We start from the raw sequence: 25,375 nt of genomic DNA, 5'->3' as shown, positions 1-25,375 counted from the left end.
ATTTTTACTATCTCTGGAAGTGAGTCTTTTAACTTCTCCAGCAGATTAATCTTCCTTCAAGCCTCACACGTCTTATCAATTTTTAAGGCCAGCACCCACCTATCAAGATGATTGGTTAATTCTTTCAAATTCAATATAAGTCTGACCTGGTTCTGTCTCTATTTTTCTGAACTTCTGTCTATATGCTTCTAGTACCAATTCATAACTAATCAAAATAGCCAATTTGACATCTTGATAATGTCTTGATCCCTCATCTGACAGCGCTGCACATACCTCACTAGCTGTCCCCACCAGCTTAGTCTGAACTAGCATTACCCACAAGTTCCCTGGACACGTCCTCTGCCGAGTCATTTTTTCAAATGAAATAAAAAAAGTTTTGACATTTTTCTCACCGCAATATGACAAGTCACTAACCTAGTTGTATAGATCCCTCCGTTCTCCCTTCATCTCCATCCTGTTAATTTAGCTTTCTTATCTAATTCCCAACTTCTGAATTTCAAATCCCCTCTCTCTTTCTTTCTCTTCTCTTTCTCTTTCTTCTCTCTCTGTTTCCGTCCCTTTATTTATTTCTAACTCCAGTTGCTACATTTGCAATCTAAGTTTTTATAACTCTACTGCAGTTGCCTGTTTCTCTGACACATCAAAGTGCTTGACCAACTCCATTACAATTTCAGCTTCCCTTTTCTCCCTGGTTAAACCCAATTCCAACCTATTTGCTAATTCTAAAAATGTCCTCCTTCTGTCTTTCTAAACTTCCTCGGAAAATTTGGGAACCTCTTTAGTAATGTTAAAAGCCATTTCCCTCACTTTTCATTTAACCAACCACAAGTAACAAAATTAAACGAATTTTCCCACTGGCTTTATTTGAAGATCAAAGTCACTAGTTGCAATGAGTTGGAATTTACTGGGACCTGTTGTATTTCAAATCTGTTCAAGTTTGTCCAAATCCCATACGGCAAGGCCCCAAACTGTTATGACATCAATGCCGAACCCCCCGTTCATTAAAGCAACACACTCACCTCACATCATAATCTGTTAAAACATGAGCGATAGAGAACTCCTAAATTCCACTAATAAACAAAAAATAACAATTTATATGTGTGCAAGTTAGCTCGCTGAGCTTGAATGTATGTTTTCAGAAGTTTTGTCACCATGACTAGGTGACATAATCAGTGAGCGTTTCTGCTGAAGTGCTGGTGGTGTGTTCCACCTCTATTTATAGATCTTAGTTTCTTAAATTGGTGACGTCATTTCCGGTTATTTTAACAAGAGAATGTTGACAGGATCTAAATTGATGAGTTTATTGATGGGCTTCTGGTTAGGAAAACCATTCCTCTAAGAAGGTCCTTGCGTGCCTTAGTATGTGTGTGTGGTTTGTCCCAGTCAAAGTGGTGCCCTTCTTTTTCTGTATGTATGGAACATAGTGATAGTGCGTCATGTATTTTGGTGACTTGTTCGTGTTCATGTATCCTCGTAACACGACAACAGGACAGTTTCAATGGTGGAAAAAAGATTTTATATTAACTGTTTAATCAATGTGTGTGTGCAGATAAGTCGCATATGATGTATAAAATTGATAAAATATTAAGACATGATTTGATCCTCTCAACGTTCCCTCATTTTCTGGCATTCCCAACTCTAATCTCTCATTCTTACTAGGATGTGTGCTCCAAATTCTTGATTTCAGTCAATCCCCTTTCTACCGGGACTTCAATATGTTGGCCTGCTAGGTTCTTTCCAAAGCTCGTGTCTGTCATATCAGTAGAGATAAAAATTTCTGCCATCAGACCCAGCATTTGAACACATTGTTCTGTTGTACATGCACAATGCAAAAAACCACAGCACACAGACATTGCCAAAACATTGGGGGAAGTTCATCTATTTGTTTCGATAATGTAGTTTTCTCATTTTCCACATCTCCATATCTATATCCTCTCTCTCGTTCTCCCTTTGGATCTGGTTAAGAATTCCACCAATTATTCGTCGTGTCCCATCTCTCAAAACACCTTTCAGTTTACATCTCTTCAAAATGCAATGTGGTTATAATTAAGCAATGTAACTACAAAGACTTGCAGACGTAGCTGGCCAGAATTAATTGAAAGGGGAGCTGAGCAGGAAAGACCATGGAGCAGGAATGGGAGGAGGTTCTGGGGATAATTCGGACGATAATTACAGAAATGCAACCCCAAAAACTTGAAATATACTCATGGGAGAACAAGGCAGCCATGAGTGATAAGGCATCAAACCAAAAGAGAAAACATACAATGTGGTGAAGATGATTGGGAATCCAGAGAATTCGTTGGCTCTGAAACTAGATAAGTCTGGTATCACTGACACTACAGAGCTCTTAATCATTGTCAGGGAAAGAAACAGAGGACAACCATTCACTTTAAATACAGACGATGGTATTTCTCAAGGAAAAAGATTCAGGTAAATTAAACATTTGAATTAAGTACTTTTGCAGAATGTGTCAGGTTGGAAGCAAAACCCGGGGAGACAGGCCCTCAGCAAAATGAGAGTTTGATATTGAAGTATTTCCACATCAGAAACCAGGTTAGGTCACTGATGGGTGAATGGGTCTGAGTGAGAATTGGGGAACAGACAGCAGAATTGCATTGCAGATATTGCAGCTCAATACTGCTTATTTATGTAGTGGTGTAGACCACAGCAGCGGAAGAAGCAGGCATGCATTCAACCACAATCTGTAACTTTTTGCCAGGATAACACCCCAGTCTGCTATTACCATCAACACCATCTATGGCTCAGTGACGAGCGTGGGTGAACATGTCAGAGTCAGAATCACATGAACCTTAACCTGATGCTAACTCATTAAAGCTACCAGACTTGACCAACAGATCTGATCGAAGCTCCGCAGTCCTGCCACATTCAGTTATAAATGGTGATGGACGATTAAACAAATGACTGGAGGAGAGGGCTCCACAAACATCCCCATCCTAAATAATGGAACAGACCTGCACATCAGTGTAAAAGAGAAGGATATTTTATCTGCACCATCTTCTGCCAGAAGTGTTGAGTCGATGATAATCCTCACCCTCGCCAGGATGCCCACAGACTCACAGATGCCAGTCTTCAACCAATTTTATTCGCTGCACGTGACATGAAGAAACAGCTGAACACAGTAGAAGTAGATACGACACAGGCAATGGGTCCTGACTCCATTCCTGCAATAGGACTGAAGACTTATGCTGCACAACAAGCCGTGTCCCTTTTTCATTCCAGCTCCAACTCTGACATCTCCCTGACAATGTGGAAAATTACTCAGCTAAGTCCCGTTCCCTAAAACAGGAATAATTACAATCTGATCATTTACCATCCCGTCAGTCCCATCTCGACAATCAAATTGGTGGGAGATATTTTTGACAGAGCTATCAAGCAGCACAGAAATAACCAGCTCAGTGTGGTTTCCGAAAGGTTCCCATGTGGACATGATGCTGTTGTGGAAATGTCACTGGATTACTAATCTAGACCAGGCTAATGCTCTGGCAGCGGGTGGAAGTTACGACAATTAATACAATATCGAGATCTAAAACCTGGGTTCAGTAACAGTGACCTTGAAGCCAATATGGATTGTAAAGAGAATTTCCTTCTCCAATGTACTTTTAGGAAGTGAATCTCCCGTGATTTCCTGGGCTGGCCTAAAAGTGACTCCAAAGACCCTGACATGTGATAAACATTTCAGTGGTCTCTGAAATAGCCAAGCAAGGGCACTCATTTATATCAAACTACTCCGAGGTCTGAAAGGATGAAACTGGACAGAACATCCGGCCTCAGTATCAGTGTCGGAAAAGGGAATGGGAACACATTCCTGTTGACCCTGCAGAGACCTCCTTCTTATCATCTGAGAGCTTGTGACAACATTTACCGAGCTTTCCCACAGACTGAACAGAAACAGTTGGAAAGGAGTCGGTCATACATCACATTGAGCCTCCCCCATTCTAGTTCATGGAAAAAATCTCCTCAATGTACTTACCTCACACGATATACATATCTGTTAATGTGAGTAACCTTGGGAAACTATAAAATAAGTGCTGCAGTAGTACGTTTGATCCATCGAGTGTGCTAACCAATTCCATGCAATGATGCTTGGCCCTTCATTTCCACACCGTACTCCAGCTCTCCCACCATCCCTTTACTGTCTCTTAATCCTTATTTATAATCAGTGTCTTGGTTTCCAGGTGCGAGCGAATTCCCCAAGTTCACCAGTCAGTGAGTGCAGACAATTTATTCTCATCTCATTGCAGAGTGACCTGCCTTTACCTAATACTGTGGTTCCTTGTTTTAGGCATCCCAGCCAGGGGAATATCATCCCTGCTTTCAATCTGTCTCACCATGTCAGAGTTTTGTATATTTCACTGAGATCTCCACTAATTTTCCTAAACCCCATGAAATATTGGCGCAGTCTTCCAAACTCTGCTCCCACAACAAGCCCATCATCCCAGAGTACAGTCTGGTCATCCTTCACTGCTCTCAATCAATGTCAGGTTTGTCCTTTATTAGGTAAGGAGACCAAATCTGCACACAATACTGCACAATGCTCGAGATGGGATGTATCCAAAGGCCTGTACAGCTGAAGTAAGACACCCTTTCTCCTGGACTCACATCCCCCTGAAATGAAGGTCAACACATCATTTATCTTCTTTACTGCTTTCTGTTTCTGCAATATTGCTTTCAGCGACTGGTGTACAAGGATATGCAGATCCTTCTCCGTGTTATAGCTCCCCACTTGTTTGTTGTATATACACTGGTCAGCGTGCCAAGGCCATGCCCAGTATTGACTTCTGGTTACAGAACACACTGCGCTGCGGGGCCGTCAGAGGTTTATGCAGAAGGAAACAACAAAAAGGAGCATATGTCCCTTTGCAAATCAACATGTTTCCACCAATCCTTTTCAAATTGTAGGCTGCCAATTTATCGTTTCCACCTAAGGGCACACCGCCACCTCTATCCACATTGTTCTCCATCTGTCGCGTATTTACCCATTCACTCCACTTGTCTTAGTCTGCTCGGTTCTTTTTTACATCCTCCGCACCCACTCACAATCCCACATCCGTTAGTACTGTCAGCAGGCTGGGATGTGTTGTATCTGATTCCAGCAACCAAATGTTTAAAGAGCATTATGAACAGCTGGGCCCCAAGCACCGAACCTTGCGACACCTCAGCAACCTTCCTCTGTTAATTTCTATTAATTTATTTCGTGAATCTTGGTGTCACTGGCTGGGTCAGCATTTATTGCCTGTCCCTAGTTGCCCTTGAGAAGGTGGTGGTGAGCTGCCTTTTTGAATGCTGCAATCCACCTGCCGTGGTTGACCTCCAGTGCCATTAGGGAGGGAATACCAGGATTCTGACCCAGCGACTGTGAAGGAGCGGTGATATATTTCCAAGTCAGGATGGTGAATGGCTTGGAGAGGAACCCAAAGATGATCGTATTCCCATACATTTGTAGCCCTTGTCCTTCTAGATAGAAATGGTCGTGAATTGGGAAGATGGTTTCTGAGGATCTTTGGTGAATCATTTCATTGCAGCATGTGGATAGTAAAACACTGCTGCTGCTGCTGAGCGTTGATGGTTGCAGCATTGTGGATGAAGGGACAGACAAACTGGCTGCTTTGTCCTGGATGGTATAAAGCTTCTTGAGTGTTGTTGGGGCTCTTCTATCGCACTTCTGACTTATGCATTGTAGTTGATGGACAGACTTTTGGAAGTCAGGATGTGAGTTACTCGCCGCAGTATTCCTAGCTTCGGACCTTCTCTTATAGTTACTGTGTTCATGTGGCGAGACCAGTGAGTTTCTGAGCAATGATTACCCACCAGGAATTTGATACTGGGAGATTCAGTGATAGTAACACCATTGAATGCCAAGGGACAGGTTAGATTGTATTTTATTGGTGATGGTCATGGTCTGGCATTTGTGTGGCCTGAATATTACTTGCCACTTGTCAGCCTGGATACTGTCCAGATCTTGTCGCGTTTGACTGCTTCAGTATCTGAGGAGCCAGAAATGTTGCAGAACATTGTACAACAATTGACGAACATCCCCACTTCTGATCTTACAATGGAGGGAAGGTCATTGATGATGCAACCCTGAAGAAGTTTTCATTCATTGCTCGAAGGACTCCTACAGACTTGGAGCTGAGTTGACTGACCTTCATCAACCATGACCATCTTCCTACGTGTCAGGTATGATAATAACCAGCAGCGAGTTTGCTTCTGATACCTATTGATTCCAGTGTTGCTAAGGCCCCTTGATACCACACAGGGTCGAATGCAGCCATGATTTAAAGGGCTGTCACTCTCACCCGACCTCTAGATTTAAGCTCTTTTGTCCATGTTTGAACCACAGTTATGAGGTCAGGAGGTGAGTGGCCCTGGTGGAGCCAAAAATGAGCGTCATTAACCAGGGTATTGATGAGCAGGTTGCTGCTCAAAAGCACTGATACCTTCCCCCACTTTACTGATGATCGAGAGTAGACTGATGGGGTGGTAATTGCCCGGATTGGATTTGTTCTGCTTTTTATATACAGGAGATACTTGGGGTAAGTTTACACATAATCAGGAAAAGCCATTGTTGTATCTGCATTGAAACAGTTTGGCTAGGGGAGTGGCAAGTTATGGAGCACAAGTTGTCAGTATTATTGCCAGAATGTTGTCAGAGTATGGGCCCTTTGGAGTATCCAGTGTCTCCAACTGTTTCTGGATATCGCTTGGACTGAATCGAATTCGTTGATGACTGGTAACTGAATTGCTGAGGACCACTGGAGGAGGCTGAAATGGATCATCCACTCAACACTTCTGACTGAAGATTGTTACGAGTGCATCAGCCTTATCTTATACACTGAAGTGCTGGGCTCTTCCATCATGGAGGAAGGCGTGATTTGCGGAGTCTCTTCCATCAGTGAATTATTTAATTGTCACCAACGTTTCTCGACTAGATGTGAAAGGACTGCAGAACTTAGATCTGATCGTTGTGGGATCACTTAGCTCCGTCTATCACTTACTGCTTATGCTGTTTGGCCCACAAGTTGTCCTGTTTGATGGCTTCAATAGGCTAACACTTCATTTTCAAGTATGCACGGTACTGCTCCTGTCATCCTGCACCCTCCATTGAACCAATTTTGATCCTCTGGCTTGATGGTAATTGTTACGAGGGGGATACGCCGGGCCATGAGGTTGTGTGGGTGTTCAATTCTGCTACTGTTGATGACCCACAACACCTTATGGATACCCAGACTTGAGCTGCTAGATCTGCTCGAAGTCTGCCCTATTTCACACCATGATAGTACCACCCAAAATGGTAGGGGTTATTCTCAATGTGAAGGGGGGACTTTGTCTCCACAATGACTATGCGGTGGCCGCTCTTACCGATACTGTCATGGGCAGGTACTTCTGCAACTGGCAGATTAGTAAGGCTGTGGTCAACTAAGTATTTTCCCCTTGTTGGTTCCTTCACCTCCTGCGGCAGTACCAGTCCAGCAGTTATATCCTTTAGGACCCGGCCAGCTCGATCAGTAATGCTGTAGCTGAGATACTCTTGGTGGTAGACATTGAAATCCCCCACCCAGAATACATCTTGCGTCCGTGCTACCCTTAGTGCTTCCTCCAAGTGTGGGGGGGGAACGATTTACCAGAGATAAGCAATGTGGTTCAGGCCTCTGGCACGGTGCCTGTCCCAGTTGCTCAGAAGGGAAGGGTGGAGAAGAGCAGAGCAATGGTTATTGGGGACTAAATAGTTCGGTGCACAGATAGGCAGTTTAGTGGGGGCGAGAGAGAATCACGATTGGTATGTTGCCTCCCAGGTGCAAGGGTACTCGACGTCTCTGATCTTGTTTTCCGGGTCCTTAAGGGGAGGGGGAGCAGCCCGAAGTCATAGTCCACATTGGCACCAACGACATAAGTAGGAAGAAGGATGAGGATGTGAGGCAGGCTTTCAGGGAGCTAGGTTGGAAGCTCACAGTTAGAACAAACAGAGTTGTTGTCTCTGGTTTGTTACCCATGCCACGTGATAGAGAGTCGAGGAATAGGGAGAGAGAACAGTTAAATGCGTGGCTGCAGGAATGGTGCAGGATGGAGGGATTCCAGTATCTGTATAACTGGGGTTCTTTCTGAGGAAGGTGGGACTTCTATAAACAGGATGGTCTACACCTGAACCTGAGGGGCACCAGTCTCCTTGGGGGGAGGTTTGCTAGGGCTCTTTGGCGGGGGGGGGGGGGTTAAACGAACTCTGCAGGGGCATGGGAACCTAGACTGTAGCTTTAGGGTGCAGGACCATGAGTGTAGGGAAGTTAGGAACATGGCATCAATCTCGAAGGAGGGTGCCTGTAAACAGGAAGATGGCTTGAAGTGTGTATACTTCAATGTGAGAAGTATACGAAATAAGGTCGGTGAACTTGCAGCGTGGGTTGGTACCTGGGACTTCGATGTTGTGGCTATTACGGAGACATGGGTAGAACAGGGACAGGATTGGCTGTTGCAGGTTGCAGGGTTTAAATGCTTTAGTAGGGTCAGACGTGGGGGTAAAAGAGGGGGAGGTGTGGCATTGCTTGTCAAAGATAGTATTACAGCGGTGGAAAGGACGATGGATGAAGACTCGCCTTCTGAGTTAGTTTGGGCTGAGGTTAGAAATAGGAAAGGTGAGGTCACCCTGTTAGGAGTTTTCTACAGGCCTCCTAATAGTCCTAGAGACGTAGAAGAAAGGATTGCGAGACTTTAACTTTCCAGACATTGACTGGGAAAGCTATAGCTCGAGTACGTTAGACGGGTCGGTGTTTGTCCAATGTGTGCAGGAGGGTTTCCTGACACAATATGTAAACAGGCCAACAAGAGGTGAGGCCATACTGGATATGGTTCTGGGTAACGAACCAGGCCAGGTGTTAGAATTGGAGGTAGCTGAGCACTTCGGAGACAGTGACCACAATTCGGTGACTTTTACTCTAGTGATGGAGAGGGATAAGTGTGCACGGCAGGGCAAGAGTTATAGCTGGAGGCAGGGAAATTATGATGCGGTGAGGCATGACTTAGGATGCGCGGCTTGGAAAAGTAGGCTTCAAGGGAAGCGCGCAATCAATTTGTGGAGCTTGTTCAAGGAGCAACAATTGAGAGTCCTTGATAAGTATGTACCTGTCAGGCAGGGAGGAAAGGGTCGTGTGAGGGAGCCGTGTTTAATAAGGGATTGGAATCCCTTGTTAAACGGAAGAGGGCGGCCTATGTGAAGATGAGGCATGAAGGTTCCATTGGGGCGATTGAGAGCTATAAGGTAGCCTGGAAGGATCTAAAGGGAGAGCTAAGAGCAGCAAGGAGGGGACATGAAAAGTCCTTGTTTGGTAGGGTTATGGGAAAACCCAAAGGCTTTCTATAGGTATGTCAGGAATAAATGAATGACTAGGGTAGGAATAGATCCAGTAAAGGATAGTAGTTGAAAGTTGTATGTGGAGGCTGAAGAGATTGGGGAGACACTGAATGAATATTTTTCGTCAGTATTCACTCAGGAACAGGACATTGCTGCTGATGCAAATATTGAGTCACAATTAATTACAATGGATTGCTTTGAGGTATGTAGGGAAGAGGTGTTGCAAATTATGGAAAGGCTGAAAATAGATAATTCCCCAGGGCCTGATGGCATTTATCCGAGGATTCTTTGGGACACAAGGGAGGAGATTGCAGAGCCATTGGCCTTGGTTTTTATGCCCTCGTTGTCTACAGGAATAGTGCCAGAAGACTGGAGGACAGCAAATGTGGTTCCATTGTTCAAGAAGAGGAGTAGGGATAACTCCAGTAACTATAGGCCGGTGAGTCTCACTTCTGTTGTGTGCAAAGTCTTAGAGAGAATTGTAAGGGATAGGATTTATGAACATCTGAATAGGAATATTGTGATCAAGGATAGTCAGCATGGTTTTGTGAAGGGCAGGTCATGCCTCACAAACCTTATTGAATTCTTTGAGAAGGCGACTAAGGAGGTGAACGAAGGTTAAGAGGTAGATGTGGTGTATATAGATTTTAGTAAGGCGTTTGATAAGGTTCCCCATGGTAGGCCACAGCAAAAAATACGGAGGTATGGCATTGAGGGTGCGTTAGAGGTTTGGATTAGGATTTGGCTGGCTGGAAAATGACAGAGGGTAGTAGTTGATGGTAAAGGTTCATCTTGGAGTGCAGTTACTAGCGGTGTTCTGCAAGCATGTGCTTTAGGACCATTGCTGTTTGTCATTTTTATAAATGACCTGTAGGAGGGGCTAGAAGGTTGGATGAGCAAGTTTGCGGATGATACGAAATTCGGTGGAGTTGTTGACAGTGAGGAAGGATGTGGCAGGTTACAGCGGGATATTGATAAGCTGCACAGCTGGGCAGAAAGGTGGCAAATCGAGTTCAATGTGGATAAGTGTGAAGTGATTCACTTTGGTAAGAGTAACAAGAAGATGGAGTACTGGGCTAATGGTCGGATACTTGGCAGTGTGGATGAGCAGAGGGGTCCATGTACACAGATCTCTGAAAGTTGCCACCCAGGTAAATAGTGCTGTGAAGAAGGCATGTGGTGTACTGGGCTTTATTGGTAGAGGAATTGAGTTCCGGAGTCCTGAGGTCATGTTGCAGTTGTATAAGACTCTGGTGCGGCCGCATCTGGAGTATTGTGTGCAGTTTTGGTCGCCATAATGCAGGAAGGATGTGGAGGCACTGCAACGGGTGCAGAGGAGGTTTACCTGCATGTTGCCTGGTATGGTAGGAAGATCGTATGAGGAAACGTTGAGGCACTTGGGGCTGTTTTCATTGGAGAAAAGAAGGATTAGGGGTGACTTGATAGAGATGTACAAGATGATTAGGGGTTTAGATAGGGTTGATCATGAGAACCTTATTCCACGTATGGAGTCAGATATTACGAGGGGGCATAACTTTAAATTAAGGTGTGGTAGGTATAGGTCAGATGTTCTGTTATGATTCTTTACTCAGCGAGTCGTGAGTTCATGGAATGCCCTGCCAGTAGCAGTGGTTGACTCTCCCTCTTTGTGGGCATTTAAACGGGCATTGGATAGGCATATGGAGTGGGCTAGTGTAGGTTAGGTGGGCTTGGATCGGCGCAACATCGAGGGCCAAATGGCCTGTACTGCGCTGTATTTTTCTATTTTCTATGAATCAGCTCATGGTCAAAGGGACCTCCCACAGTTGTGACTTGTCTGCTTCAGCTGCAGATATTGGCCAGGGATGGGATGGAAACAGTGGAAGGAAGTGGAATTTGTAACCAGAACAGTAGACAGTGATCTCCATGCTCTTAAAATTTAAATAACAAAGACAATGATACAATGCATTGTGGTTCTCCGCTGAAACTGAGTAGGTCAACATAGGGACCCATGAGTAACACTGTCAGAGCAGAGAGGGAGACAGTAATTGAACACATTCATTGATGTAGTTAGTAGTGATCTGGGGAGTGAATATCTGGATTCAAAGTTTCAACAGGAACAATAATAGTAGCAAGAAGTGTAGTCTATGTGAAAGAACAATAACACAGTCATAATTGGTTTATAGAAAACAAAATCTGGACAGTGACGCTTACCAGGAACACCAACGATAGCCAGGAAGGGATAATAAAAGTATTGAATAATGAGAAGAGCGTAATAGATCTGCGATGATAATGACAACCAATCAAATGCAGAAAGATACCAAACATAATTGGATAAGCGCCTGTCTATTGTTGGAATATTCCAGTCTAATATTCTCAGATTCTGATCCATTGTTGAAACATTCCAGTCTAATGTTCGCATATTCTGATCCATTGTTGGAATATTCTAGTCGATTCTTCTCAGATTCTGATCCATTGTTGGAACATTCCAGTCAAATGTTCTCAGATTCTGATCTCTCCTCCCCCTTTCTCTGGAGCTGCCGATCCCTGTCAGTGCTGTCGGTGATGCTCCACTCATGTTATGGGTTGACACATTGAACGGCGCCCATTTATCATTAAAAGATGGAAACCCTCCACTGGGATAATTAGAATCCGTGGAGACTGGCATTAATCACTGTCACTGAACAAGTAGGCTCAGTTAACCAGTTCCATGCATCAGTTTTCATAACACTATAAAAGGTAACATTTACTGGGTTTGGATGGTTGGAATGGAAGGATGGACCATAAATCTTTCAATCTTTTTTAAACTTTTTTGTCTTGTATATGAGAGTATTAACAGAACACTGCAGAGGTCTTTATATGTTCACTCTGTTTATGAAAGGAAGCAGTTATAAAATAACAGATCGGCTGCATAAAAAAAAGTCGGCTGGGCAAGTTTATAGATACCTTAATACAAAGTACTGCACTTATTGACCAGTGTGAGGCTATTCCTGGTTTTAATGTCCTGTTATCAAATCTTTTCTTAACCTTGAGACAGAGCATTGAGGCTGCTGCTCTGGAACAGGCCAAAGCAATTCTGTCCCTATGAACCTCTTCCAGAGGGATAAGAGAAGGCCATTCAGCTCATATTAGCCTGTTGTTACTTGAAAGGTGGAAAGCTGGAATATTGGCATATTTTGTCAAAAGAATCATTCAAAATGAAGAGATGTGTCGTTGCAGCAGTATAAAGTGTTACTGAGAGGACACCCGGAGTACATTGTGCTGTTTCTGTTTCTGTAACTGACAAGAAATGGGCCTCCATCAGATACAGTTTATCGGCTGCTCATAATCCACGGGTTGCTGTGTCATTTAACGTCTCGGGTGTGTTACACAGGGACAGGATGAGGCCATGAAGCCTCTCGAGTTTGTTATAGAAGAACAGTAGGAGACCATTAAGCCTCTTGAGTCTATTACAGAGGAAAATAAGGAAGTAATTCAGCCTCTCCAGCCAATTACAGAGGAACAGGAGGAGGCCATTCAGCCTCTCAAGCCTGTTCCAGAGGGGCAGGAGTGTCTATTTAACTTGTCAAGTCTGTTACGCATAAATATTAGTTTCACACTAGTTGTGAAATAGGAAAGACCTGATGTAAACATTAAAGTTCTAACTTTGACTAAGGCCAATTTTGAAAGTGTTAGGTGAGCCCTGTGAAAGGCTGACTGGGATACCCTATTCACAGGTAAAGGGATGGTTGGAAAATGCAAGGCCATCAAAACTTGGTTTCAGTGAGTCCAGAGCCAACGTGCTCCTATTAGTGAGATGGGCAAGGCTGGTGGGTGCAGGGAGTGCTGGATGGCTAGATATATTGATGTTATGGTCAAGGTAAGGAAGAAGGCATATGTCAGGTAAACAGAGCTGAGATCAAATGGATCCCCAGAGGAGCATAAGGGCAGTTAATGTATAGTCAATGGGGAAATCGGGCGAGAAAGATGTGGACATGAGATGGCTTTAGAAATAGGGTTAACGAGGCATTCAAGAAATTCAGTAAATCCTTTAATGGCAAAAGATTAACTAGGGAGAATATAAGGCCTCTTGAAGATCAGTAAGCCTATCTATGTGTGGAACCACAGGAGATGGGAGGGATTAGAAACAAGTATTCCGCCTCAGTATTTAATGTGGAAGGGGTTAGAAGAGCCAGAGAATTAAGAAATATATAGTAGTATCTTGGAAAGTATCTATATTACAAAGAAATTTCGGACATTTTTAAATATATAAAGATGAGCAACTTTCTGGGACCTGATCAGTTATTTCCCAAAAGTATGTGGGAAGCTAGGAAATAGATTGCTCAGCATTTTGCTGATATATTTGTATTATTGATTTCCACAGGTGATGTGTCAAAAGACTTGAGGGCTGCTAACATAGTGTCATTATTTAAGAAAGTAAGGTTAAAACGGGTAACTATATATCGGTGAGCCTGACGTCAATGTTGTCTAAATTGTTGAAGGGAGTTTTGAGGGAAAGAATGTATATGCATTTGGAAAGACAAGGACTGAAGAGGGCTCTGTACATTGGAGGTCAGTTCTCACTGACTCGGTGGAATGTTTTGAGGAAGTGATGAAGAGGTTTGATGAAGGCAGGCCAGTGGATGTTGTCTTTATGGAATTCAGTAAGAAAACCAAAATGTTCTACATGGTAGACTGGTTAGCTAGGTCAGACTGCCTGGAATCCAGGGATGGCTCGCCATTTAGATCCAACATTTTCTTTATTATTGGAGACAGGGCGTGACAGTGAATGTTTGTTCATTGAACTGTGACCAGTGGTGTGCCGCAAAGATCAATAATGTGTCCATTGCCTTTTGATACTTATACAAATTATTTGCACTTGAGTATATGAAGTATGGTCAGTAATTTTGTAGACAATTCCAAATTTGGTGATGTAGTCGACAGTGAAGAATGGTCTCTCAGACTATAATGGGACCTTGATTAGGTGAGCCAAGGGGTTGCAGCTGGAGTTAAATTTAGATAAATGTGAGGTGTTGCATTTTGGCAAGACAAATCAGGGCAAGAAATGTAGGTAGGTTTCTGTCGAAAGTTGCCACTCAAAGAGAACTCCATTGAAATTATAGAATCCCGACAGTGAGGAAACAGGCTATTCGGCCCATCGAGGCCACCCCACGAAACAGTATCCTACTGGACAAACACCTATCCTATCCCTCTGAGCCTGCTTTTCTCATGGCTAATTCACGTCCACCACACAACTCTGGGTACTTGGGGCAATTTAGCATGGCCAATCTGCACTTGCTTGTATACCTTTATAATGTGGCAGGAAAACGTAGAACCTGGAAGAAACACACGCAGACACGGGGAGAATGTGAAAACTCCACACAGGCAGTCATTCAAGGATAGAATTAAACCCAGATCGCTGTGCACTAAGATAGCAATGCAAACCACTGAGCTAACTGTGTCACCTGGTGGTGCAGGTTCTCTGTTCCTTGAAAGTGCCGTCACAGGTAGACAGTGCGGTGAAGAAGGCACTTGGTGATCTTCCCTTTATTGGTGCGTGCTTTGAGTCTGTGCGTTTGAATGACATGTTGCACGTGTCCAGGACATTGGTTTGTCCACTTGTGTAGCATTGCCTTTAATTCTGGTCTCCCTGCTGTCCGAAAGGTATCGTCAAACTTGAAAGGGTGCAGAAGAGATTTAAAAGAATGTTGCAGATGTTAGAGGGTTAGAGTTACAGGGAGAGTTTGAATAGGCTGGGACTATTTTCAAGTGTTGAGGCTGAGGGGTGACCTTAAAGAGGTTTATAACATCATGAGGGGCATAGATAAGTTAAAGAGTCAATGTCTTTACCCCAGGATAGGCGAGTCGAAAATTACAGGACAAAGGCTTAAGGTGAGAGGGGAAAGATTTATAAAGGCAAATGAGGTATAACACTTTCAAAGAGAGACTGCTGTGTGTATGGACTGAGCACCCAAAAGAGGTGGTGGAGACAGGCACAAATGGGTACGTGCATGGGAATGGTTTAGACGGATATGGGCCAAGTGCTGGCAAGGGGGACGAGATTAATTTAGGATATTTGGTCAGAATGGACGATTGGATCGAAGGGTCTTTTTCCGTGCTGTATATCACTGAGACGCTGTTGACTTTTGAGTGTATAACACAGGAACAGGAAGAGGCTATTCGGGTTCTGAGTTCAGTCAGACAGCTTGTTTGCTCAATTACTAAGAGTCAAATACAAAAATACATCATTCAGATTTTGATGGTGTTTTACCGAAACAGGAGAAAAGCTTTTAGTCAAGAGAAGTTGTAAGAAATGTCAAGAGGCCATTCAGTCACCCAAGTCCATTCCACAAGAGCACCAGGTGAGCACAGAGCTATTGCAGCCTGTTAGTCAGTAGCAAGAGGAGGTTATCAATTTTCACAAAATTAGGATCAGGAGGCATCACTCAGTTGCTCAAGACTGGGACACAAGAGGCAGTCACTCAACAGCTCGAGACTGGGAAACAGGAACAGGAGGCAGTCACTCAACAGCTCGAGACTGGGAAACAGGAACAGGAGGCAGTCACTCAACATGCTAGAGACGGGGACACAGGAATGGGGGAGTCACTCAACTGCACGGGACTGGGACTCAGGGACAGGAGGCAGTCACACAACCGCTCGAGACTGGGACACAGGAACAGGAGGCCTTCAATCAACTGCTAGAGACTGGGATACAGGAACAGGAGGCAGTGACACAACTAATCGGGACTGGGACGCAGGATCAGGAGGCAGTCACTTAACTGCTCGAGACTGGGACTCAGGAACAGGAGGCAGTCACTCAACTGCTCGAGACTGGGACACATGAACAGGAGGGAGTCATTCAACCTCTCGATACTGGGACTCAGGGACAGGAGGCAGTCACTCAACTGCTCGAGACTGGAACACAGGAACAGGAGGCAGTCACTCAACTTCTCGAGACTGGCACTGGGAAATCTGGAGGATTGTTCTGTTATGCAGGGACAGCAGGAGGTGACTCACTCCCACCAACTTTGGGCACTGGGAGAGGAGGGGAGTTTGCCTGTTAAAAATAGAAATAGATGAATAAGTTGCATTCGTGGTCCACACGATCCTGCCCCAACATTCACTAAGAGCAGGGCTGATCTGATGGTGATTCCCTCATGCCATTTTACGGAGACTGTCCTCTCTGCAGCCTCTGCTCCATTTGTTGTCATGTTGCAGACCCAAATGCCGTAACAACAGTCACCATCACTCATCCAGAGGGATGGGTCCAATCAGATGAGTCAGGATTTCAAGGGTCCAATCACAAGAATGAAAACACAAAATAAAGGCATTGCCAGATGTTTAGTTCTCTCACATTCGCAATCCAACTCACATAACCAGCCCATCCATTGCATGTTCAGTATGGAGCAATTTATAAATCCAGCTAGCGAACTGCTGAATGCAACCCAGCAATGTCCAGAGTGGAACTCTGGAACAGCAATGCCTGATCTATAATCCTGGGATAAATGTCCAGCGTGAGGAGCTATGCAGACCAAACTGTTTCATTCATATATAACCCCAGGCTTTTGCATTGTTCGGTAACACTGTGTTAGATCACTACCCAGTGTGGTGAAACTTGCAGCCAATGCTGGCAGTGACAGGAAGTGCAGCTCTCATCCATTTACAGCTTTATATCTCGGTTGCGCCTTGACAAGGGGTGCTGTGGGTGTGAAAATCACTGGGAGGGAGAGATGTAAATTGAAACAGTTTAAATACCAATAGTTCAGATTCAGGCACATACCACTCCAGTATTTAACGATGACATAACTGAGATAATGTCCAGTGAGGTTTTGTGGATGGTGCAAAGAAGTAAGAGGGGGATGGTGATGTGATAGTGCTTGCACTATAAGCCTCCAAATAATCAATGGTAATTAGAGAAACAAATATGCAGGGAGACTGGGGAGACTTGCCGGAGCAATAGAGTTGTCATAGTAGGCGATTTTAAATATACAAACATAGACTGGGACTCCCAGAGTTTCAAGTACTAAGATGGAAAGAAATTAATTAAGTGTGTTCAGGAACGTTTCCACAATCAGCATATAGAGGGTCCTACTCGGGAAGGAACAACCTCGACCTACTGTTGGGACATAGGGCAGGAGGTAAAGTGGGGGAGCATTTTGGGACCGGTGCCTGGAATTGTATTAATGTTAAAATAGTTATGGGAGGGACAGAATTGGTCCACAGATTCAAGTTCTAAATTGGGGCAATGCGAATTTTGTTGGAATTAGACAGGGATTTGCAAAGGTTGATTGGAGTAGCTTGTTTCCAGGCAAAAGGATCTCTGGTAAGTGGGAGTCCTTTTTAATTGAGATACCTCAAGTTCAAGGTCTATGTGTTCCTATGAGGGTGAAGTGAAAGTGAGGCAGGAAGAGAGAACCCTGGATGGCAAAAGATAATCAGGATCTAACCAGTAAAAACGAGGCGTGGCTCAGGTTCAGGCAGCTGGAATCAATGAATCTCTGGTGAGAGACAAGGGACACAGGAGTTTACTGAAGAAGAAAATCAGGAGGTCGAAAAGGGGATATAACATAGCCTTGGCTGAGAAAATTAGGGTGAATCCAAAGATGTGCTTTCAGTATCGTAAAGAAAAAGAACGACTAGAGAGAAAATAGGACACCTTAAAATCTAAAGTGGGCATTCATGTGTAAAACCACAACAGATGGGCGAGGTCCTCAATTTCCCCTCTGTGTTTACCATGAAGAAAGACATGACGATCTGTGGCCTTTGGGGGGGGGGGGGTTAGTTGTCATATATTGGTGCCGTTAATATCACAGTAGAGGTGCTGTTCGACATAGTAGAATGCATAAAGTTAGATAAATCTCTTGGTCCTGACCAGATATATCCAAGAGCACTGCAAGAGTCGAGAGAAGACAATTCAGGGGCAAGGTCCCGGAAGACAGGGCAGTAGCAAATGTAGTGCCCTTATTCAATAAGTCTGCAAATAAATGCCTTGGAAATATAGACCAGTAAACTTCACAACTGTTTTCGGTAAACCACTTGAGAAGGTTCGGAGATATAAGATATGCATGCCTTTGTAAAGAAAGAGTTTGACTTGGAGCAGTCAGCATAGCTTTGTGCGTGGCGGATCATGCCTTACAAATTTTGTTCGGGTGTTTTGAGCAGGTGGCCAGGAAGGTTGATGAGGGCAGGATGGTGGACATAGTCTATCTGGATTTGAGTAAGGCCTTTGATAAGGTTCCACATGGTAGGCAGCTCGAGAAGCTTATATCGCATGGGCTCCAAGGTAATCTGGCAAATTGGCAACACAATTGGCTTGGCGTTAGGAAGCAAATGGCTATGGTGGAGGTATGCTTGTCGGACTGGAGGTCTGTGACTAGTGGAGTGCGTCAGGGATCGGTGCTGGGCCCGTTGCTGTTTGTTATCTGTATCAATGATTTGGACGAGAGGGCACAATGCAAGGTTAGTAAGTTTGCAGATGACACTAAAATAGAAGGGATCCAATGAGGAACACTACCAAAAATTACAGCAGTACCTTGATCGGCAGCGGAAGTGGCATATGGAGTTGAACATAAATAAGTGTGACGTCTTGCATTTTGGAAAGTCAAATCTAGGTAGGAGTTTAATGATCCACGAGAATGCCTTCAGGAGTTTAATGGAACAAAGGACATTGGAGATCAGGTGCACGGTTGTCTGAAATTTAAGTGACAGATACACAGGACAGTGTAGAAGGCGGTTGGCACACAGGCCTTCATCAGGGCATTAAGTATAGAAGTTGGGACGTTACGTTGCAATTATACAGGACGTTGGTAAGGCTGCAGTTGGAGTATTGGGTTCAGTTTTGTTCTACTTGTTCTAGAAAGCATATTATTGAATTAGAAAGAGTGCAGAAGAAATTTCAGAGATGTTTCCTGGGCTAAATGGTTTAAGTTATAGGGATAAGTTGGACAGGTTAGAACTTATTTCTTTCCAGCCTAGGAAACTGAAGGGGTTCTTATAGAAGTGTAGATAGTTTGTGAGAATATTTGTAGCTCTGGTGTTCGTTGTTGTGGTTCTGTTCGCCAAGGTGGGAATTTGTGTTGCTGACGTTACAGCAGACAGCTGTAACTGACAACCGGAAGCGGCAGATACAAACTACTATAAATGCCGGAGGAAACATTACAGCAGTGCTTCACAGGAGGTTCCCAAGCACTGAGGATGTCACGTAGACAGGGGACGAAACGTCTGCAACACCAATTGCCAGCTCGGCGAACAGAACCACAACAAGAAGTATAGATCTTATCAAATTATGAGAGACATGCATAGGGGTGAATACTTCTTTTTTTTCGCAAGGTTGGGGAATCCAGGACTAGAGGACATCCGTTAATGCTTTGAGAGGAATAAAATAAAAATTAACCCGTAGGGGCAACTTTATTACACAGAGTATGGTACATATATGGGAGGAGCTGCCAGTGGAAGTGGTTGAGGTGGGTACAATAACAATATTGAAAAGGCATTTGGACAAATACACAAATAGGAAAAGATTAAGGGATACAGAGCAAAGGCAGAGAAATTGGAAGAGTGAGGATGAACATTTTGTTTAGCATGGTGCAGCTGGGCAGAATGGCCTGTTTCCATTTGAAGAACTGCATGACTCTAAATACATGTGTTTTGGGATAGAGACAGGGAGGGGGAGACTGAGAAAAAATGTCATGGAAAGATATGTTCACTGTTTCCAGACTGCTGAAATGAAGACATTTCGATAGTATCATGCAACACGGGTCAGTATTATGAAGAATTATGAGTGACTGGTATATTAGTATGAGTTCAGGCGATGGAGAGTTATGAATGAGCATTTTTCCTGCAGTTTTGTAACTGGGAGGGGGGACTGCAGAGTCTTCGACACATTAAGCTGTATAAAACAGTAATTTGTCTGAGTTTCATTTTCGTTGAGTGTGGCAGAGGGATTATCTGTATGCAGCTGAGCTAGTTTCCTGGTGCTATCTTATCGAACTCACCTCATTAGCTACCCACCCCACCCCATGATGTCCCTCTCATTCAATACCAGCCCAATTCTCCCACCCATCATGATTGACCAGACGGCACTCCGGCACTTTTACCCCAGTTTTCTTCAAGTGCCTGTTCGAGGGCATTTCCCATGGAACACACTCTCCTAACAATATATTCTATCTGCTTTATACTTTCATACCACGGTCAGGCATGTTTTACACAGACTAAACAAAAAATCTACACTTATTTTATGGTTGTAGATTCCAATCACACTTAGTAATTCTGGTTATTTCACTCGACTCACCTTCATGATATTAAACCAAAGACAGCTTCTAAACACGTCATGTTATAAAATACAATTTCTAGCAGAGAATATTTTTACCCTCAGCCGTTATCTTGACCATTATCTGAATTGTACCCTTTTTCGTTGTTATGAAAGTTTATTTGCACTTTGTTTGTGACTGTTTCTGTGTGTAACAGTTACACTGTCTCCCACTCAGTTAGCTGGACGGCAGGTTTGTGCTGTAGAGGTAGGCCAACAGCGCAGGTTCAATTGCCCACACTGACAGAGGTTCCCATGGTGGGGACACTCTCTCAACATCACCTCATCACCCGAGGTGTGGTGATCCTCAGGATAAACCACCGTGAGTGGTCTCTCTATGAGAGTACTTTGGGAATGTATTCTATCAATGTTAGATTTTTAAATTTAAAAAAATATATTGAAAAAGAGCATTTTAATATTATAATAACCCAATAGCAACACAACTCAAATAACTGAACAAAATTACACTCATGTGCATGTACATACAAAACAAGTTAAAACACTAAATTGCAGAAGAAAATACAGCGAAAAACAATGAAAAATGAATAAATAATACAGCACAGCATAACAAAACGATAGTTCTCGTTCTTCAAGGGCATTAACTTATACACATTTTTATGTTCATAATTCTTCCTCCCTGGATATTAGATAAATTAGCCAATATCGTCATGGCTGTATGTAAGCCCTTAGAGTGGCAGTAAGCCTGTATCATGACAATCCAAAAAGTGCTGCCATATCTTATATAAATCTCTGTTTTTTTGATGCACCATACTGGTGAGAAAGTCCAAGGGATATGCTCCATGAAGAACTTACGACGACCAAACAGACCCGGAATGTTCAGACATCCAACACAGCAGAATATTTTTCCTAGCACAGAAAGTAAGGATGTAATTTTTTTTTGCCTCATGTGCATGTGCATAAGGAACCCTGAGCAGGCCCAGGAAAAGAAAAACCGGGTTCATCTCCATTTCAGTCCCTAAGACTCATTCTATCATACATAACACAGTGCTCCAATATATATGAAGCCTGCAGCGGAACAACAAGCAATGAGTAAGAGTGCTTACAGTCATCCTGCATTGAGGACATGCTGAAGATAATCGCACTTTGAATTTTGAGAGACAATCTGGGGTCAGATAGACCCTTTGAAGAATTTTCAACAGCATGGAATGGGCCCTATTACAGATCAAAATCTTTAGAACATAGAACATAGAACATAGAAGGATACAGCGCAGTACAGGCCCTTCGGCCCTCGATGTTGCGCCGACCGAATCCTACCTAACCTATACTAGCCCAATAACTTACAAATGCCTATCCAATGCCTGCTTAAATGACCATAAAGAAGGAGAGTTCACCACTGATACGGGCAGGGCATTCCATGAACTCACAACCCGCTGTGTGAAGAATCTACCCCTAACATCTGTCCTATACCTACCACCCCTTAATTTAAAGCTATGTCCCCTAGTAACACCTGACTCCATTAGCGGTAAAAGGTTCTTAGTATCTACCCTATCTAAACCCCTAATCATCTTATATACTTCTATCAGATCTCCCCTAAACCTTCTCTTCTCCAATGAGAACAGCCCCAAGTGCCTCAGCCTTTCCTCATAAGATTTTCCTACCATTCCAGGCAACATCCTGGTAAACCTCCTCTGCACTCGTTCTAAAGCTTCCACATCCTTCCTATAGTATGGCGACCAAAACTGCACACAGTACTCCAGATGAGGCCTCACCAGAGTCTTATACAACTGCAACATGACCTCAGGACTCCGGAACTCAATTCCTCTGCCAATAAAGCCCAGTACACCATATGCCTTCCTCACAGCACTATTTACCTGGGTGGCAACTTTCAGAGATCTGTGTACATAGACACCAAGATCCCTCTGCTCATCCACACTACCAAGTAGCCTACCATTAGCCCAGTAATCCATCATCTTGTTATTCCTACCAAAGTGAACGACTTCGCACTTAGCGACATTGAATTCCATTTGCCACATTTCCGCCCAGCTCTGCAACTTATCTATATCCCGCTGTAACCTACCACTTCCTTCCTCACTATCCACAACTCCACCGACTTTTGTGTCATCCGCAAACTTGCTTACCCAGCTTTCAAGTCCTTCCTCTAGATCATTTATAAAGATGACAAAAAGCAATGGTCCCAAAACAGATCCTTGTGGTACACCGCTAGTAACTGCGCTCCAAGATGAACATAATCCATCAACTACTACCCTCTGTCTCCTTCCAGCCAGCCAATTCCTAATCCAAACCTCTAATGTATCCTCAATGCCATACCTCCGAAGTTTTAGCATTAGCCTACCATGGGGAACCTTATCGAACGCCTTACTAAAATCCATATACACAACATCTACTGCTTTACCCTCATCCACTTCCTTAGTCACCTTCTCAAAGAACTCAATAAGGTTTGTGAGGCACGACCTGCCCTTCACAAAACCATGCTGGCTATCCCTGATCACGTTATTCCTACCCAGATGTTCATGAATCTTATACCTTACCATTCTCTCTAAGACTTTGCCCACCACTGAAGTCAGACTCACTGGCCTATAGTTACTAGGGCTATCCCTACTCCCTTTCTTGAACAATGGGGCCACATTCGCTATCCTCCAGTCCTCTGGTACTATTCCCGTTGACAATGACGACATAAAAATCCAGGCCAATGGCTCTGCTATCTCCTCCCTAGCTTCCCATAGGATCCTGGGGTAAATGCCATCAGGCCCAGGAGACTTATCTATATTCATCCTTTCCAATATTCCCAAAACCTCTTCCCTGCATATTTCCAGGGCATCCATTCTAATTATTTGTGATTCCATATTCACATCAGCAACAGTGTCCTGTTCCTGAGTGAATACTGATGAAAAGTACTGATTTAATGTCTCTCCAATCTCCTCCGCCTCCACACACAACTTCCCACTACTATCCTTGACTGGACCGATACCTACCCTAGTCATCCTTTTATTCTTGACATACCTATAGAAAGCCTTTGGGTTTTCCCTAATCCTACCAGCTAAAGACTTTTCATGTCCCCTTCTCGCTTCTCTTAGCTCCCTCTTTAGCTCCTTCCTGGCTACCTTATAACTCTCAATCGCCCCTACTGAACCTTCACGCCTCATCTTTACATATGCCGCCTTCTTCCCTTTTACAAGGGACTCCAATTCCTTACTAAACCACGGCTGCCTCACAAGGCCCTTTACACCATGCCTGACTGGTACATACCTATCGAGGACACGCAGTAGCTGCTCCTTGAACAATCCCCACATCTCATTAGTGTTCTTCTCTTGAAGCCTGTTTTTCCAATCCACACATCCTAAGTCATGCCTCACTGCATCATAATTTCCCTGCCCCCAGCTATAGCTCTTGCCCTGCGGCGCACGATTATCCCTCTCCATCACTAAAGTAAAAGTCACCGAGTTGTGGTCACTGTCCCCGAAGTGCTCACCTACCTCCAAGTCTAACACCTGGCCTGGTTCATTACCTAGAACCAAATCCAATATAGCCTCCCCTCTTGTTGGCCTGTCGACATATTGTGTCAGGAAGCCCTCCTGCACACATTGTACAAACACCGACCCATCTAATGAACTCGAGCTATAGCTCTCCCAGTCAATATCTGGGAAGTTAAAGTCCCCCATAACAACCACCCTGCTACCTTCACTCTTTTCCTGAATCATCCTCGCAATATTATCCTCTACTTCTCTAGGACTATTAGGAGGCCTGTAGAAAACACCTAACAGGGTGACCTCACCTTTCCTATTTCTAACCTCAGCCCAAACTACCTCAGATGGCAAGTCCTCTTCCATCGTCCATTCCACTGCTGTGATACTGTCTTTGACAAGTAATGCCACGCCTCCCCCTTTTTTACCCCCATGTCTGATCCTACTAAAACATTTGAACCCTGGAACGTGCAACAGCCATTCTTGTCCCTGTTCTACCCACGTCTCTGTAATGGCCACAACATCGAAGTCCCAGGTACCAACCCACGCTGCAAGTTCACCTACCTTATTCCTTATACTTCTGGCATTGAATTATACACACTTCAATCCACCTTTCTGGTTACAGGCACCCTCCTTAGAAATCGCTGCATTATTCCTAACCTCCCTACACTCAAGGTCCTGTACCCTAAAGCTACAGTCCTGGTTCCCATGCCCCCGCGGAGTTAGTTTAAACCCTCCCAAAGAGCACTAGCAAACCTCCCCCCAAGGATACTGGTGCCCCTCAGGTTCAGGTGTAGCCCATCCTTTTTATAGAGGTCCCACCTTCCCCAGAAAGGACCCCAGTTGTCCAGAAACCGGAATCCCTCCCTCCTGCACCATCCCTGTAGCCACGCATTTAACTGCTCTCTCTCCCTATTCCTCGACTCTCTATCACGTGGCACGGGTAACAAACCAGAGACTACAACTCTGTTTGTTCTAACTCTGAGCTTCCAACCTAGTTCCCTGAAAGCCTGTCTGACATCCTCACCCTTCTTCCTACCTATATCGTTGGTGCCAACGTGGACCACGATCTGGGGCTGCTCCCCCTCCCCCTTAAGGACCCGGAAAACACGATCAGCGACATCACGTACCCTTGCACCTGGGAGGCAACATACCAAATATGAGTCCCTGTCGCCCCCACAAAACCGTCTGTCTATACCCCTCACTATCGAGTCCCCAAGATCTATTGCTCTACCTTTCTTCACCCTACCCTTCTGAGCATTCTAGTATTTTCTAGTATTTTCCCAAATATCCTCCTATGTC

Source organism: Hemiscyllium ocellatum, chromosome 46, assembly GCF_020745735.1.
Source record: "Hemiscyllium ocellatum isolate sHemOce1 chromosome 46, sHemOce1.pat.X.cur, whole genome shotgun sequence".
Lineage (NCBI taxonomy): Eukaryota > Metazoa > Chordata > Chondrichthyes > Orectolobiformes > Hemiscylliidae > Hemiscyllium > Hemiscyllium ocellatum.
The sequence above is the reverse complement of the archived record's forward strand: the minus strand, read 5'-3'. Positions refer to the sequence as shown.